Below are 18753 nucleotides of genomic sequence, written 5' to 3' on the forward strand. Positions count from 1 at the left end.
GACGTAAACGCCAGAAAGAAGAAGAAGATAGTATGATTTTTGCAGTAAAGTAGTATACTGCCGTGAATCGCAAGTCAGACCCATCTGCATTTTGGTCAAAATTAAGCTGATATCAGTTCTCAACAGATCTTCTTATGATCTTTCAGCTGCACTAACGACACAGCACATTTTGTTTCGTAAAATAAGGAAAAAACACCCAGTTTGATTGTCCCTTAATGAAAAGTAATTGCATATCAGTCCGCATATCAGCATCGTGTAACTCAAAAATGAACCATATTTTGGTCATCTTCAAATTTTTCTCGGAAAGGTATTGGAGGGAAGAGCAATTTGTGAAAGTTTTATTTAGATTCAAGCATGTTTGAATCTTTTGGAATGTTTTGAATATTCGTATGGAAAACGAGTTTGTAAACTTCACAGGCCATTTTCCCAATGCCTACTTTTTAGAGATGTAACTGACTTGCGATTCACGGCAGTATAGATTCCATAAATGTGTCGTATGAAATCTATGAATATTTGTTATGAACATCAAATTTTACTTGTATGAATCTCTATATATTTGACTATGACCTTTGTACAAAAATTTATGTATTTTTTATATTATTATGTCTTTTGCAGTATTTCAATTGTAACAAGACGTTTCTCGTAGTTTTCCTTGGCTTATAGAATATCACTTATAGCGTCGAAACACGCCAATTTTTTGGAAATTGTTGTTTGCAACTTATTTAATTGATTTGAAATGAGCACTTCAACAATTGAAAACAATGCTATATTTTTGTAAAAATATGTCAATAAAAACAGTATTCACTGTTGCATACATTTTGATCATTGTTTATGAATCAATAGTTGGTATCCCCGTTGAAATTGCCCTCCAATCGAATATTGCCATTGTCAGAACTGAAACCCCCTGGCAGTCTGGCGCCGCTGAAACTGTTTGCCTATCGTACCTACAACACTAAATAAATCGAACTCGCTCCTTCCGCTTGTGTAGGAACATGAGATGGATAGATATGGGTTATGAAAGGGGTCCGCGTGGTCTGTAGGGATTTGAATTCTAAACTTGTAACCAACTCAGTTATTGGGTCACCAAGTGCTCGGTAGCTTAGTTGGTATAGCGCTCGTCTAGCATACAAGAGTTCTGGGTTCAAATCCCAGCCGAGCACGTGGATTTTTTTTCATAATTTCACCCATAATTTGTCCATCTTTACCACGCGTAATGAGTTAATTAATTTAATAACCATGCGGATTGGATTACCGAACAGCTCAATATAAGCGTCAATTTACAGAAGTGTATGTTTTTTTTATCAAAAGTTATGTGATTTTGTAAATCATTTCTTATCGCGCTGGTGCAACTTGCGGTCAAATAATGGTATTCCACAAATTCCACATCTTTTTATAGCTAAACCACTTTTATGATATAAAATAAAAATGTAATGAAAAAAAAATAAGAAAAGTGCCGAAAATGTTCATGCAAGCATGCAGTGAACGATGTTTCTCAAAAAGTTTGGACCCCGAGGGATGGTCAAAAAATATAAAAATAATGGGTATCACGGAATTTTGCCACACTAGAAATATTGTGTTGATATTACCAACGAAAAACGTACTTTTTTCAAAAATCTCAACCTCTAAACAGTCTAAACGTCATTTCTCAAAGTCCTCCCCCATACAAAAGATTAATTGTTACACCCATAGCTATAGTTTGGACACAGACATACAGACGTAACACTCGTAATATTTTCATCGTACAGGGGATTTTTTTTTATTATCGGACAGGTTTGGGCCGGACCTTCTCCGATTTGTATGAAATTTTCACCAGAGGTAGAGCTCGTGGATACATGACCAAAAGTGAAATTCAAAAAAAATTATAGTGGCCTATTTTCCCGGAAAACTCTAGATGAATTTTCATGATTTCCCTATATACATCAAACTTTAAACATTCATATCTCCTGAACTATGCATCATAGCATAGCATAGCATAGCAGAGACTGACTGTACATGTCAATGGTTGCTACTCCGTGATTGATCGGAACTGGTAAGAATTGCACTACGATCCAAATGAATAAGGGATGGGAGTTTCTGCTTACTCTCGAAGTGCAATTTTAGCACATCTAATATTATTGATCAATAACGGCGCCGGCCAAGTCCTTACAGTCAGTTGGGATGGGGAAGGAATGTTATGATGTAATGATTGTTGCTTCTAGAGACCGAGAATACCTCTGCATCTCCACAATCACCACGGGAAGGGTGTTTATTAGTGAGGGAGGAAAAGATCTGGGAGTCACCTCTGGTCGGTGATGCGATCCATGGACAAGGGGGAAATATACGACTTATATTTAAAGCTAGTTTTGTATTTTTGTCTCGAGAAGTTTTTGGTAGAAGTTTTAGAAAATACGTCAACATTCACAATGTCGAACAATTTAAAAGATATTTTTTAATCATGTCAAAAAAAGAAAAATATATTGAAATTGTATAAGAAAAAAGCATAATGCCGACACTTGTAGTGACGAACCATACAAAGTTTGTTTTAATATTACATAAAAGTTACGCTTTCAAGAAAAAATGTGTTATCATAAGCATGAAACGAACTCACCAGTTGGTAATCCATTCTCGACTGAAGACAAAACTGACACTGACAGCAAAACTTCTTGGCGTCCCGAAAACAAACCGTCTTGCTTGGGCCTTCCCAAATACCTACCCAGCAAGACGCACCAAAACAGGGAAAAAAATTCTCTGGCGACGAAAACACGCGCGAAACCGTGAGCAAAATCTATCGGACGACGCAAAACCGAACTGTCCTGCTTGGGCTTCACGAAGCACTCCATATCTCCTGAACTATGCATCATAGAACAAAAGTCTTTTAGTGAAATCGAAAGGAAATTTTCTCAGCAATTCATTAAAAATATAAAAAGAGAAACATTTCCCGGAAAATTTTTCGCCGTGGAGAAAATTGATGAAAAAATAGGGGAAAAACTATCGCCTGTATCATGAAAAATTTTCAAAAAAATATGTTTTCTTTCATCAGTCCATACTCTAACTTTCGTCCATAGACGCCAAAGTGGTATCTTTTACCGTTTAGGTGACAGAACTGAAAAACCGATGACCACCCGCACGCTTCCCATGGGAAAATTTGTTCCATTGTGGGCTTCATAACCGTGCGCTAACGGCGGCGCTTATTTACACGCATTGTAAGTGTAACGCAGTAAACCATCGTTCTCTTTCCAGTCAGAAGAAGCTTTTCGTCAATCGGAGCACTCTCCATTGATCTGTTGGGTGTTTGGTTTCGCGTGACTATGATTTGAATAGATAATTGTTCTAGCTGTTACTTCTGTTTGTCTGCGGTTTGGAGGTTAAGGCGAAACTGGAGGCTTTTCCGTTGGGATTAACATAGCCAGCTTTCAAATTCAAATTTTCTTGGTAGTAGTGAGCTCATCCAAGTACCGCTATGGGGAGTATTGTAATCGCGTGTAATTCAGATAATGGAAATTATAAGAATGCCATAATTGGGTGGACATTAACAAAACAATTACTCAAGGAACTGAAATAACTTACTTTGGGCTGAACGACCTTGGTAGCCTGTCACAGTGGAGCAAAATATCATAATTTTTAGTCAATTTCTCTATAGTCATAGATATGAGATTTTGAGAATTGTTATCTCCGACGAACTATATAGCATAGATATAAACTATATTTTGTGGATCGAAAATTCGATCTACCTGGCTTTGAAATCATATAGGCTAGTTTTCCATTTCAATAGTATCAAAGAAATTGTAAGAAGTATTGCAAAACGTTTGATAAAAATTGAAAAAGAAAACGATAACAATTTGTCGGCAAACAAAATGTGAGCAACATTTTTTTTATATCTAGGGTTGGTGCTCCCTTAGTGGACAGTCCCCTATAGTCACACTAGTGGCTTTTTACGGCGGTTTAGCTATAATCCTTTTCAAAACATTTTTTGACATGAAGGTCAGGAGCTATTTATCTAAGTACCATTGATACACAGCTTGATATTGTTCAAAAAATGATCGAAATAATTAGTTTTGCTTAAAATTTGAGCTCCCTTGCGCCTATAGTAAACCTATTGTTCCTATAGTAGCACTACTGAGAGAAACTATTTTTTATTTCACAAAATAATTGAAGAATTAACAACTTTTTTTTTCATCAAACGAAAGCTTTTGATCCACACTTTGTAGGAAAAATATAAAAGTTTTGTAAAAATACGGTTTTGATAAGTATTTTGCCAACGCCGTGATGCTAGTGCTATAGGAACAGAAATTAGAAATAGAGCTACTATAGGCACATGTATTCCTATAGCGGCACACGCGATAATAAATGCAAACATTTGAGTTTTCGTAGTTTTCATATTTTCCCACAAATCCAAGATAAAAAGCTTTCAGATGTTGAAAAAATAATGACGGTAGCGTTATTTGTCGATTTTATACGATTTTTTGTTCTAAGCTATGCGGCTATTGATACATCGACCCTATTGCTAAAAAAATTAGTGATCATGGGTTCGATTTTCAGCACCTCCATAAAAAACTTCGTTTTGTCATCGAAAGAAACCACATAGCGGGGAAGTCCATTCATTCTCCATCAGTATCAGATTGTTGAAGCATAAAATGAATTAATTGAGAACCAAAGACAACTCTCAGATTATTTTTGCATTGTTGGTGAATGCTTTGCTATTCTTGGGATTGGGATTGCCTGGACATATTGGAAATATGTGATATTTCTTAACCTCAATTTGTTCTGATTTTTCAAAGCAGATTTCGTTGAGTATTTCTGAAATATTGGCAAATGCTTAGGAAATCTGAGAGAATTTGTGGACATATTTGAATGTTGGAGGATAGTAAGAAAGAGAAGAAAAGCTCTGAACTTCACAGAGCACAAAAAATCGATTGAATCGATTTTCTTCATTTAATTTGTTGTTTTAATTCAAGAGGAAGAAATTGATAAGTATTTTTTAATGACTTGATAAATCATAAACCTAGATTTGAATTAGCCTGTAAGTGTTTCATATATAATTTTGTATTTCAATCGTTAGTCAATGGAAACAATTAAGAAATCGTGCGAAATTGCATTTGGTCGTATTTTAGGAGCAAACATCGGTCAATCGATTCGACATGTTGAATTTGGATCGATTCAGTAACATCGATGTTGAGATCATATTTGCCCTTAGCTTCTTACAACCCATATATATCAATTTCATGTACACACACGCGCGTAGAGCGAGTGGGATTTGGTTACCGAACACCTCAATATATATGACAATATATTTCTAAGTTATTTCTCAATACTTATTTTTGATACATTGGTGAATAGTTTGGAATTCTGAAAAAATGTCTGGACTAATTTGGAATGATGACGCATAACGAGGGATTCTTAGGTTATTTCTGAACTAATTGAGGATTACAGAGAACTTTTAGGTCATATTTGATTTTTTTTTTATGTTTCATATTTGTTGATGAATACTCTGGAATACTGAGAGAATCTCAGAATGAATTGGGGATGTTAAAGAATAACCAGAAATTGATAGATTAGTTCGTAACCAAATGAAGATCACATTAAACTCTTCGAATATTTCTGAATCGTTGGTAAATACTTTTGAATTCTATGATAATTTCTGCACAAATTGGGAATGCGGATAATGACAAGAAATCCTGAGGATCGCCAAGAATTATAAAAATATGTTTGAATTGTTGTTGAATACCTGGTATTCTAAGAGAAAGTCTCAAAAAAATTTGAATGTAGCCAGGTAACGACAAATTCCTGGAATATGTCTGAATCGAACATAGATCACGAAAATATTCTCTCTGAATGTATTTCAAAATATAAAGACGGATAAACAGCGGCTGAAAGCTTTTTTTTCCTAAAGATAATCAGTTTATTGTTATTTATTTTATTTCTGAATAGATGGTGAATAATTTAAAATTCTCATAGATTGTCTGAGTAATTTGGAAGTGTTGATTGCAACGATAAATTTCTTGAAAATTTATTAACTAATTGAGAACCACAGAGAATTGGTAAATTATTTCAGAATCGATGTTGTATATTTTGGTATTCTGAGAGAATGTCTGGACAACTTTGGAATGTTAACGATAACAGAGAGAATCCTAGGTTGTTTCTCAACAAATTTTGGAGTACAGAATACTCTAAGATCAGTATTGAATTAACAAGATTATTTTAGAGATCAACAATTTACTTTCGAAATCCTGGGAGAATGTTTCAACGAATTAGAAATTTTCAAAGATAACCAGAAATACCTGGAATATTGCTCAATTTATTGAGCACCATAGACATCTATAGGAGAATTTCTGAATTGTTTGTAATACTTTGAAATTCCCGAAGAATGCTCAGGCAAATCGGGATTGTTGATGATAACGAAAAATTGCTTCTTGACGATATCAGAGAACAATAAAATTATTTTTGCATTATCCACATAATGTTTTAATTGAACATTATCCACATAATGTTGAAGGATAACGATCAATTCATAGAATATTTCTGAACTGTTTGAAGATCACCGAGATCCCTGAGAGTATTTCTGAATTGTTGGAAAATAAATTAAAATTATGAGAGAATGTCTGGACAAATTGGAAATGTTGAAGGGTAACCTGAAGGTTAACATAGACCTCTAAGATCTTTTATAAAAGGTTGGTAAATACTCAGATAAGAATAACGAGAACTTTCAACTTTCTCAAAATATTTCTTAATATTTTCTTCTAAATTGTAGAAAAATAATTTGTAACTCTCGCTCTGGACTAATCTTAAATGTTGAAAAATAACAAGAATTACCTAGAATATTTATGAACTAAATGAAAATCACAGAAAATGCAAAGATTATTTCTGAATTTTAAGTGAATATTTTGGAATTCATGAAGAATGCCTGTACACATTTTGAATTATCGCGGATTCAGGAGATTCCTAGGATATTTCTTAGCTAGTTGAGGATTACAGGAAACTTTAAAATTATGTTTAAAAATGCAATGTTGATTTTGGATTGTTCGTAAATACTTTGGAGGATTGAGAGAACGTCTGAAAAATTGAGAATGTCGAAACATAACCAGAAATTCATAGAATTTTTTCTGAAATTATTGGGGATGCGAAACTCTGAAATGTTGGTAAATATCTTAAAATTATGGGAGAATGTCTGCGTCATTTGGTAAAGTTGGAAGATATTAAAAAAATCAGAATATGTTTAAGCTAATTGAGAACCACATAGATCTTTGAGTATTTATTAATTGGTGGTTAATACTTTGAAATTCATACAAATTTAAAATGTTAGATTCTTAGGTTCTTTCAGAACAAAATATAAAAACAAAGAATTTCAGGGATATTTTTGAATATTTAAGATGATTGTTTAAATGTTGATATATGCTTTGGAATTCTGAGAGAATGTCTGAACTTATTTGGAAAGTTGTACATAACGAGATATTCTAAGAATATTTCTTAACCAATCAAGGATTGCAGAAATGTTCAAGCATATTTCTGAATTGTGTTTACAAACTTTGGCAATCTGAGAGAATATCCGTACAAAATGGGAATGCTGAGAGGAAATTGTTTTGAACATTTTTGTTCCTATTGAGGATTTTAGAGAACCCTGAGTGTATATTTGAATTGTAGTTGAACGCTTTGGTTTTATGTGAAAATGTCAAGACAAATTTAGAATATTTATGATAACGAGAAATTCGTAGAATATATTCAAACTAATAACGTAACACAGTGATCTCTAAGAGTGTATCTAAATTTTTAATTAATAATTATTATGAAATACTGAAATAATGTCTGGGCACTTAGGGAATGTTGAGAATAACGAAAACTTTGTAGTATATTTCTGAATGTATTAAGCATCACAAAGAACTCTTGGATTATTTCTGAATTGTTGCTCAATATTTTGGAATCCTGGAAGAAAAACAAAGGCTGATGATAACTCACCAAGGATTTCAGAGAATTCCAGGATTATTATTAAATTGTTGTTGGATACTTTGAGTATCTAAGAGGACGTCTGGAAACAAATGTTATACGGAAAGATAATGAGGGATGTAGATTCATGTAGATTCTGAACTCATTGAAAATAACAAAGATTGCTAAGATTATTTTTGAATTTGTAAGATGATTTTTCAATTGTTGATGAATACCTTGGAATTCTGAGAGGATATCTGAAAAAATTAGGAGTATTGAAGTATAACGAAAAAATCCTAAAATATTTTTTAATTAATTAGCACGCAGAAAAACCTCATAGAGTATTTCTGAGTTGTTGATGAATGCTTTGAGAATCCTAAGAGAATATCTGAATAAATTTGGGGACGTTAAGGAATTACCAGAAATACTTAGAATATATCTGAACTAATTGAGGACCACAGAAACCTCTAAGCGAATTTTGGAATTGTTGAATACATTAAAATTCTGAAAACATGTCTGGGAACATGGGAAATGCTGATGATGACGAGAAATTTCTAGTATCTTACTGAACTTATTCAAAATCATAAAGAACTGTTGGACTGTTTCTGAATTGCTGGTCAATTCCTTAGGAACTCTGAATGAAATTTTGGACAATTTGGAAATGTTGATGATCCTAGACTATTTGTAAATTTATAATGGATTTCAGATAATGCTGAATTATTTTCAAATTGTTGTTGAATACTTTGATTATCACAGAAATAAATTAAAGTATTTCTGAATTGTTGATGAATAATTTGGAATCCTGGGAAAATGTCTGAATAAATTTGGAATATATAAGCATTATCAGAAATACCTAGAATACTTCTTAGCTTATTTAGTATCACATAACTCTCTGAGAGAATTTCTGAATTGTGGGTATGTCTGGGCACGTATGGATCTTTCATGGTAATTAAAAATTTCCGGTATATTTCTGAACCTATTGAGGATCACAAAGAACACTTTGCTTATTATTAAATTGTTGTTTGATAACTTAGGCATTTTTTGGACAAACTGAGAATGCAGATGATAACGAGAAATTTTTAGAAAATTTCTAAACTGATCGAAGATTGTAGAGAATTTTAAAATTATTATTAGATTGTTGTTGGATACTTTGAGAAACAGAGAGAAAATCTGGAAAAAATTGGTATATTGAAGGATAACTAGAATTTCCCAAGAAATCTGAGCTGATTGAGCAGAAATCTATGATAATATTTCTGAATCGTTGTTGATTACTTTAGAATTCTGGGAGAATGTCTGAATAATTCGAAGTGTTGAAGGATGACCAGAAATTTCCAGCATATTTCTAAATAATTGAAAGACTATACAGAAGTATAAGATTACTTCTGAATTATTGGTGAATATATTGGAATGCTTGGAGAATGTATGGACAAATTTGGAATATTTACGGATAACATGATTCCTAAGCTGTTTCTAAACACAAGAAAGATTACAGACAACTTCAAGTTCTCTTGGAGTTCTGAATGTCTGAACTTATCTGAAATGTTGAGCATAACGAGACATTCCAAGAATATTTTTGAACTAATTAAAGATTGCAGAAATGTTCAAGGATATTTCTAAATTGTTAGTAATTTAAAAATCTGAGAGAATATCCGGACAAAATGGGAATGTTGAAGGAAATTTTCAGATCCTATTGAGGAGTATAGAGAACCCTGAAGAATGTCTGGACGGATAACTAGAGATTCGTATGTTAATTCTGAACTAAGTAGAGAATTACCTTAAATATTTCTAAGCTGAATTAGGACTACAGAAATCTCCGAGTTATTTTCTAATTTGTTAGCAAATAATTTAAAATTATGCAAGAATGTTAGGACACTTATGGAATGTTGCTGAAAAATTTATTGTATATTTCTGAACTTATTGAGGATCTTAAAGAACTCTTTGATTATTTCTGAATTGTTGTGGAATAACTAAGAAACTCTGGATGGAATTTTGTACAAATTGGGAATGCAGATGATAACGAGAAATTCCTAGATTTTTTTAGATTATTATTAAATATTTTGAGAATATGAGAAAACGTCAGGATAAATTTGGAGAATAACGAAAAATTTAAAAAAAAAATCTGGTCTAATTGATCAGAGATCTTTGAGTAGGGGGAGATCCCCCAGTACCGGACACTAAAGCCACTAAATTCATAATTCGAAAAATATTGATATGATGGGCTCGTGTTACCCATTTATGATAAATATTATCATTTTTATAGCGTACAAAAATAAATTTGAAAATATAAATATGAATTTTGACATTGAGTTTTGATGATGTATTTTAGTATCAAATTGATCGATCTTGAAAGGTGGCACCCAATACCGGACACGGTCTGGAAATGCCTCGAATTCTGTAAATTTGAACATCATTGAATGTGTACACTATAGAAATAGTTTATAATTACCAATTCAATGCAATTGCAACATTTACAAAAATAATTTGAGTTTTTCTTAGTTTGCAAGATGCCTATCAAAAACCTCTTTCATATATGATGAAAAACAGCACATTTTACGATGTTGTTATGAATGTTCATTCTTCTTAATTTTATTGCATGTTTGATACCATGGTCGACGGAACCCATGAAAAATGAAAGTATTTTGAGACACTGATGCAATAATTACAAAGATATCATATAACAAATCAAGCTGTCCGAAACTGAGGGACAGGAGGTGCTTAACCAAAATTGTAATTTGTCCATTTTTACTTCAATTATGGTACAAAATACATACATACCATCAAATTAGGATTATGTTCGATCATGCTTGCGGGATCCAAAGTATTTTTTCATATTCAAAATAATTACTAAATAGGCTCAAAATTAAGAAGATACGTCAATTTTTTAAAGATTTTCAAACTTTTCTACTTTTTTAAAAAGGGATGCATGTTTCAAGGATGTGTGATTCTACGCAAACATTAGTCTACATAATAGCTTTCTTTTCTACTAATACACCATCTTGATTGGACCATGATTTCTCAATGTTTCGACTTTGTCCGGTATTGGGTGCTGTCCGGTACTGGGGGATCTCCCCCTATTTATGAATTATTGTTGAATACTTTGGAATTCTGAGAGAATGTCTGAATAAATATGGAGTGTTGAAGGATAACCAGAAATTTCTAGAATATTTCTGAACCATTTGAGGATTACAGAGAACTAAAATATCATTATGAATTATTGGTGAATATATATAAGTTCTCATAAAATGTATTGAAAAATTTAGAAAATAAAAGAATAACGAGATTACTAATTTGTTTCTGAAATCATTGAGGATTACAGAGTTCTTCAAGATAACCTTTGAATTCGCAAGGATTATATCTGAATTGTTTTCGAATGTTTCCGAATTCTGAGAGAATGTTTGAAAATGATTTGAATGTCGAAGGATAACTAGATATTCCAAGGATATATCTGAACAAATTAGGATCACACAGATCTCTGAGAATATTTCTTAGTTGTATTCTTAGTATTTGAATACTTTGAAATTTACGGAAAATATCTGAATAAATTTTAAGTGTGAAAGGATAACCAAAAAATTTCAGAATATGTCTGATTTATTTTAGGCTTACAGAGAGCAACAAAATTACTTCTGAATTGTTGATATATAGTTAGTAATTTTGAAACAATGTCTGAATAATTTGAAAATATTGATTTCTCCTGGAAATTCTAGAAATATTTCTGAACCAATTGAGGATAACAGAGATCTGAGGCTATAGATAATTTTTGTCAAATATTTTGAGATTATGAGAGAATTTGTGGACAAATGTTAAACTTATTGTGCAACACAGAGATCTGTGAGAGTGTTTCTTAATTGTATTTGAATACTTTGGAATTCTGAGCGAATGTCTGAACAAATTTGAAATTTTGAAGGATTATAAAGAATTCCTAGGATACTGCTTAACTAATTGAGGATCACAGAGAGCTATAAGAATAATTTGGAATTTTCAGATGGATGGATGGAATTTTTAGAACTTACAGATAAGTTCTCTTTGATTCTCAATAATTTTAAAAATAAACTAAGAATATCTCATCATCCATCATCATTGCAAATATGTCCCGACATTCTTTCAGAATTTCAAGCTATTCATCAATAAATCAGAAATAATTGAAGAAGTCTCTATAGATCTCAATTAGTTCAGAAATATTTTAAGTATTCCTTCAACAGTCCTAATTTGTTCAAACATTTCCTCTATATTCTTCCAACGTATTAACCAACAATTTAGAAATTCTGTCAGAGTCTCTTTGACCATCTAGTTATTTGCAACTTTCCCAAATTGTCCAGATATTCTATCAGTAAAACAAAGAAACTACCAACAATTCATAAATACTCCCAGAGGTCTATGTGATCCTCAATTATTTTGAAATAAATTCTAGAAATTTATGGACATCCTTCCACATTCCCAATTTGTCCATACATTTTCTCATAATTTCAAAGTATTTTTCTAAAAATAATATATACCCTCAGAGATCACTGTGATACTCAATTGGGTAAAATAAATTTTATAATGCCTCAATTTGTTTTGGTATATCTTGGAAGTTTCTCGTTATCCTTCTTAATACTAATTTTGGTTACGCATTCTCTCGAAAAGAAAAACAATCTTGAAAATACCAAAATATTCTTATAGTTCTCTGATCCTCAATTATTTAAGCAATATTCTATGCATTCATGATATTTCTTCAAAATTTGAAATTCGTTCAGATATTCTTTCAGAATTCCAAAGTATTCAATAATAATTTAGAAATACTTTCACAGATCTCTGTGTTGCTCAATTAGTTTAACGTTTGGCCACAAATTTTGTCATAATTTCAAAATATTATTAAAAAACTATTTAAAGACTTAGAGATTTTTGTTATCCTCACTTGATTCAGAAATATTCCAAGAAATTCCAGGGGAATTCAACATTCTCAATTTATTCAGACATCGTTTCTAAATTCCAAACTATATATCAACAATTCAGAAGTATTTATGTTGCTCTCTGTAAGCTTCAAATAAATCAGATACATTCTAATTTTTTTGGTTATCTTTTATCACTTTAAATTTAATTAAGATATTCTCTCTAAATTCCAAAGTATTCATCAGCAACTAAGAAATATTCCCACAGATCTCTGTGATCCTAATTTGTTCAGATATATCGTAGGATTTTCTCGTTATCCTTCGACATTCAAATCGTTTTCATACATTCTCTCAGAATTCGGAAATATTCACAAACAATTCAATTCAATCTTGCGAACTCAAAGGTTATCTTGCAGAACTCTGTATTCTTCAATGATTTCAGAAACGAATTAGGAATCTCATTATTCGTTTATTTTACAAATTTGTCCAGACATTTTCCAACAATTAGTTCTCTGTGATCCTCAAATGCTTCAGAAATATTCTAGGAATTTCTGGTTATCCTTCAACACTCCAAATTTATTCAGACAATCTCTCAGAATTCCAAAGTATTCAATAAAAAAACAGAAAACTTCTTATAGATCTCTGCTGAATAAGTTTAGATTTTTTAAAGAAAATCTCGTTATCCTTCCAAATTTATCACGACGTTTTCTCAGATTCTTAAAATATTTAAAAATAATCTAAGAGTTCCCTAAAATCTTCGATTAGTTCAGAAATATTCTAGGAATTTTCAGTTGATACATTCCCAATTTGTCCAAAATTTCTTCCAGAGTTCCAGAAATAATCAAAGGGTTCTTTGTGATCCTCAATAAGTTCAGAAATATACTGGAAATTTTTCGTTATCAGCAACATTCCATAAGTGCCCAAACATTTTTGCAGAATTTTAAATTATTTACTAGCAATTCAGAAAATAACTTGTAGATTTTTGTAGTCCTAATTAAGCTTTGAAATATTCTAGGTATTTTCGATAATTCTTTAACATTCCAAAGTTATTCAAATATTCTCTCAGGATTCCAAAGTATCCATCAACAAAACATAAATAATATCATTTATTTCTGTAATTTTAAAATAATTCTTAAATATTCTAGGAAACTCTAGTAATACTTCAATATTTCAAGGAAAATCTTATTTGTTCACATATTTTCTCGAAACTCCAACGGTATTCATCGAAAATTCTAAAAAAATACTAGTACATACAAAAATAATTTTAGAATTCTCTACTTAGTTCAGAATAAACATACGAATCTCTAGTTACCCGTCTAGACATTCTTCAAGAATTTCAAAATAATCATCAATAATTCATAAGTTATATTTTAGTTCTCTATAATTCTCAAATGGTTCAGAAATATTCAAAGATTTTCTGATAATCCTTCTTTCAAATTTATCCCGTTGTATTCTCAGAATTGAATGTATTCATCAACAATTTAAAAAAAAACCGTCATCATGCCTCATTTGTCTAAGCATTTTTCAATATTTTCAAATTATTTACCAACAATTCAGAAATAATCTTTAAGTTCTCTGCACAAGATGAGTCATCCCGATCAATGTTACCCCGCTGATCAATGTTACCCCAGATTACGGTACATTGAAATTATGAAAGAATGTGTTAACATAGACCCCAAAGATATATATATATATATATATATATATATATATATATATATATATATATATATATATATATATATATATATATATATATATATATATATATATATATATATATATATATATATATATATATATATATATATATATATATATATATATATATATATATATATATATATATATATATATATATATATATATATATATATATATATATATATATATATATATATGAATTGTAGTTTAATATTTTTGGATTATGTGAAAATGAATAACGAGAAATTTCTAGAATATTCCTTAACTAATTGAGGATCGCAGAGAACTTAAATATTATTTCTGAATTGTTGGTAAATAATTTGAAAATATTGAAAAATGCTTAGACAAATGAGATCTATGTGGTTCTCAATTAGCTTAAACATATTCTGATTTTTTTAATATCTTCCAACTTTACCAAATGACGCAGACATTCTCCCATAATTTTAAGATATTTACCAACATTTCAGAGTTTCGCATCCCCAATAATTTCAGAAATATTCTATGAATTTCTGGTTATGTTCCGACATTCTCAATTTTTCAGACGTTCTCTCAATCCTCCAAAGTATTTACGAACAATCCAAAATCAATATTGCATTTTTAAACATAATTTTAAAGTTTCCTGTAATCCTCAACTAGCTAAGAAATATCCTAGAGATCTCTTGAATCCGCGATAATTCAAAATGTGTACAGGCATTCTTCATGAATTCCAAATTATTCACTTAAAATTCAGAAATAATCTTTGCATTTTCTGTGATTTTCATTTAGTTCATAAATATTCTAGGTAATTCTTGTTATTTTCAACATTTAAGATTAGTCCAGAGCGAGAGTTACAAATTATTTTTCAACAATTTAGAACAAAATATTAAGAAATATTTTGAGAAAGTCGAAAGTTCTCGTTATTCTTATCAGAGATCTTAGAGGTCTATGTTAACCTTCAGGTTACCCTTCAACATTTCCAATTTGTCCAGACATTCTCTCATAATTTTAATGTATTTTCCAACAATTCAGAAATACTCTCAGGGATCTCGGTGATCTTCAAATAGTTAAGAAATATTCTATGAATTGATCGTTATCCTTCAACATTCTCAATTAAAACATTATCTCAAATCTCCAAATTATTCAACAGCAATTGAAAAAATGTGGATAATGCAAAAATAATTTTATTGTTCTCTGAGATCGTCAAGAAGCAATTTTTCGTTATCATCAACAATCCCGATTTGCCTGGGCATTCTTCGGGAATTTCAAAGTATTACAAACAAAAATTACAAAAATGTCCAGGCATTCTCTCAGAATACCAAAATATACAACAACAATTCTGTAATAATTTACCAATTCTCTGTGATTCTCAATTAGTTAAGAAATTTTCAAGAAATTTCTCGTTGCTATCAATACTTCCAAATTGCTCATACAATCTATAAGAATTTTAAATTAATCACCATATATTCAGAAATAAAATAAATAACAATAAACTGATTATCTTTAGGAAAAACAAGCTTTCAGTCGCTGTTTTTCGTCTTTATATTTTAAAATACTTTCAGAGAGAATATTTTCGTGATCTATGTTCGATTCAGATATATTCCAGGAATTTGTCATTACCTGGCTACATCCAATTTTTTTTTATACTTTCTCTAAGAATACCAGGTATTCAACAACAATTCAAACATATTTTTATAATTCTTGGCGATCCTCAGGATTTCTTGTCATTATCCGCATTCCCAATTTGTGCAGAAATTATCATAGAATTCAAAAGTATTTACCAACGATTCAGAAATATTCGAAGAGTTTAATGTGATCTTCATTTGGTTACGAACTAATCTATCAATTTCTGGTTATTCTTTAACATCCCCAATTCATTATGAGATACTCTCAGTATTCCAGAGTATTCATCAACAAATATGAAACATTAAAAAAAATCAAAAATGACCTAAAAGTTCTCTGTAATCCTCAATTAGTTCAGAAATAACCTAAGAATCCCTCGTTATGCGTCATCATTCCAAATAAGTCCAGACATTTTTTCAGAATTCCAGACTATTCACCAATGAATCAGAAATAAGTATTGAAGAACATTATGCCTAGAATATATATCACTTGGAACCCTAAGATTTATTGTGAATTATTTGAAAATATTTTGGAATTCTTGAAATATGTCTGGACATATTTGAAATGCTGACGAGATTTTTTAATTGTATTTTCCTAAGAATTAAGGATGACAGAAAATTTCTGAATTGTTCGTTAATACTTTGGAATTCTGAAGAAATTTCGAGACAAATTGGGAATGAAGAAGTTTTATCATAGATCATTTTTTTAATTTAATGTTTGAACTTATTGAAGGCTACAGAATATACCGTAATCCGGGGTAACATTGATCAGCGGGGTTACATTGATCGGAATGACTCATCTCGTTAAAAGTTCAAATAAAGATTTATTGATGAAACATTTTCGAATCATGAATGGTGCCTCTCTTTCTTATATTCAGAAGCTAATGAAAATTAAGGTTTTTGCCAAAATTGCGTTTACTTCATGCGTATATTTGTCAACTTTTTGAAACAATGATTTCTAGCATTTTCACTGACACTACCGAAAATTCATGTCTCACATGAGTTCTGCAGACGATGTGATCAAGAAAAATGCGCTTGTTACTAAGTATGACATCGCCAAAAACGATTCCGTTGTCAAATCTTTTATAAGTTCATTCAATTAGGCACCATTGACTAATTACAATTAAGAATGTAGAATTTCCTTAGGAAATTGCCTACTTTAAGGCGTATTCCGCGGTTGAATGTGTTTTTAATTTTGAAATAACTCAAAAAGTCAATGACTTATAAGAGTTTGGTCTTCATATTCAGGGGCCATGATTTTAGTAAGTAACGACATTTCTAATATTACCGAACGTTGTTTACTTGGGTGATCAATGTTACCCCAAATCAGCTGAATCAAAAAATCACTTTAAACATTTATTTAAACATGTTTAAATCTTTCGAAAAACAAAATAAAGTATATAGTTGGGAGAGGTGGGTGCCAGTACTTGTTTTAAAAATATAAAACTTGTAACATTTGTATTGTGAAATGAAAAAATTAAGAAAAACTCAAAAAAATGATCAATGTTACCCCGGATTACGGTACTTGAATTGTTTCTAAATTATTGGTGAATTCTTTAGAATTCTGGTAAAATGCTTGGACAATCTGGGAATGTTGAAGAAGAATGAGATTTTTTGTAGAATATTTGTGAATTTGTTGAAGCTTACAACGATTGCTATTGATTTTTTGATGAATACTTCGGAATATTTGAGAAATGCATATATGAACGCTGAACGTTAACAATTATTATTTCACTATTATTTCAAACTTTTTGAAGTTCGATAGAAAATTGTTTTAAATCCAGAATAGTTGGTGAATGCTTTAATATTTCTGAGAGAATGTTTGAATAAACTGGGAATGTGAATGTAGAACCAAAAATGCCTAGATTACTTCTAAACATTGCATTCTAAGCATTACAGACTACTCATTATTTATTAATGATTTGGTTATTATATAATAAAAGTTTTCGAGTATTCTAGATATTCAAAATCAGTTTAAGATTATAGGTTTTTATTCCTTTGTTTATGAATTATTGGTTACTGCTTTGGATTTCTGGAAGAATTTCCGGACAAATTTGGAATGTTGATGAGAAATTCATAAAATACTTCTGAGTGAATTGAGAACCAAATACAACCTTAAGAATATTTTTCAATATTTGATGAGTCCTAATTCTAAAAGATTCTTTGGAAACATTTGGTCAAAGTTGAATGTTGAAAACAAGTGTCGAGATTATTTTTAAAGGGTTTAAGACAAATCTCAAAAATAATATCAGAAACATCTTTCTAACTCGTTAAAATAATTTTCCAGAAGCATTGATCACTCACCAAATCTTTAGGTATATTGTCAGAATACACCGCTTTCTTTAAATAACTTGAAAAATATTTTCAAATTTTCTCATTCCTTTCAAATATTCTCCTAGATTTTTCGTCCTCTCACCAATTAAAAAAATCTAAATACCTGTATTCCTCAAAAAATTCAAGAATTGGAGAGTCCTATGTAATTCCCAAGCGTTCCCATATCTTGTAAATATTATCCTAAGAGTTGTTATCATTCATAAATCATGCGAAAATATCCTAAAAATACCACGTTATTCACAAACAACATAAAAATTATCCAAAAATTTGTCATAAGCCTTAAACATTATTATATCCCCCAAATTTCCAACCTATAGTTTTGATCATACATCAAAAAATAAAGATAATCTCGT

General features: G+C 30.7%; 1 non-coding gene across 1 annotated transcript; it reads left to right on the forward strand.

Annotated features, from left to right (window-relative positions):
- The first annotated feature begins 1088 nt into the window (after positions 1 to 1088).
- On the forward strand, positions 1089 to 1160 carry Trnaa-agc. Its single transcript has one exon. It is a non-coding gene; the product is annotated as a tRNA-Ala (tRNA).
- Positions 1161 to 18753: the final 17593 nt, after the last annotated feature.

This window comes from Aedes aegypti, chromosome 3, assembly GCF_002204515.2.
Source record: "Aedes aegypti strain LVP_AGWG chromosome 3, AaegL5.0 Primary Assembly, whole genome shotgun sequence".
In the NCBI taxonomy this organism is placed as follows: domain Eukaryota; kingdom Metazoa; phylum Arthropoda; class Insecta; order Diptera; family Culicidae; genus Aedes; species Aedes aegypti.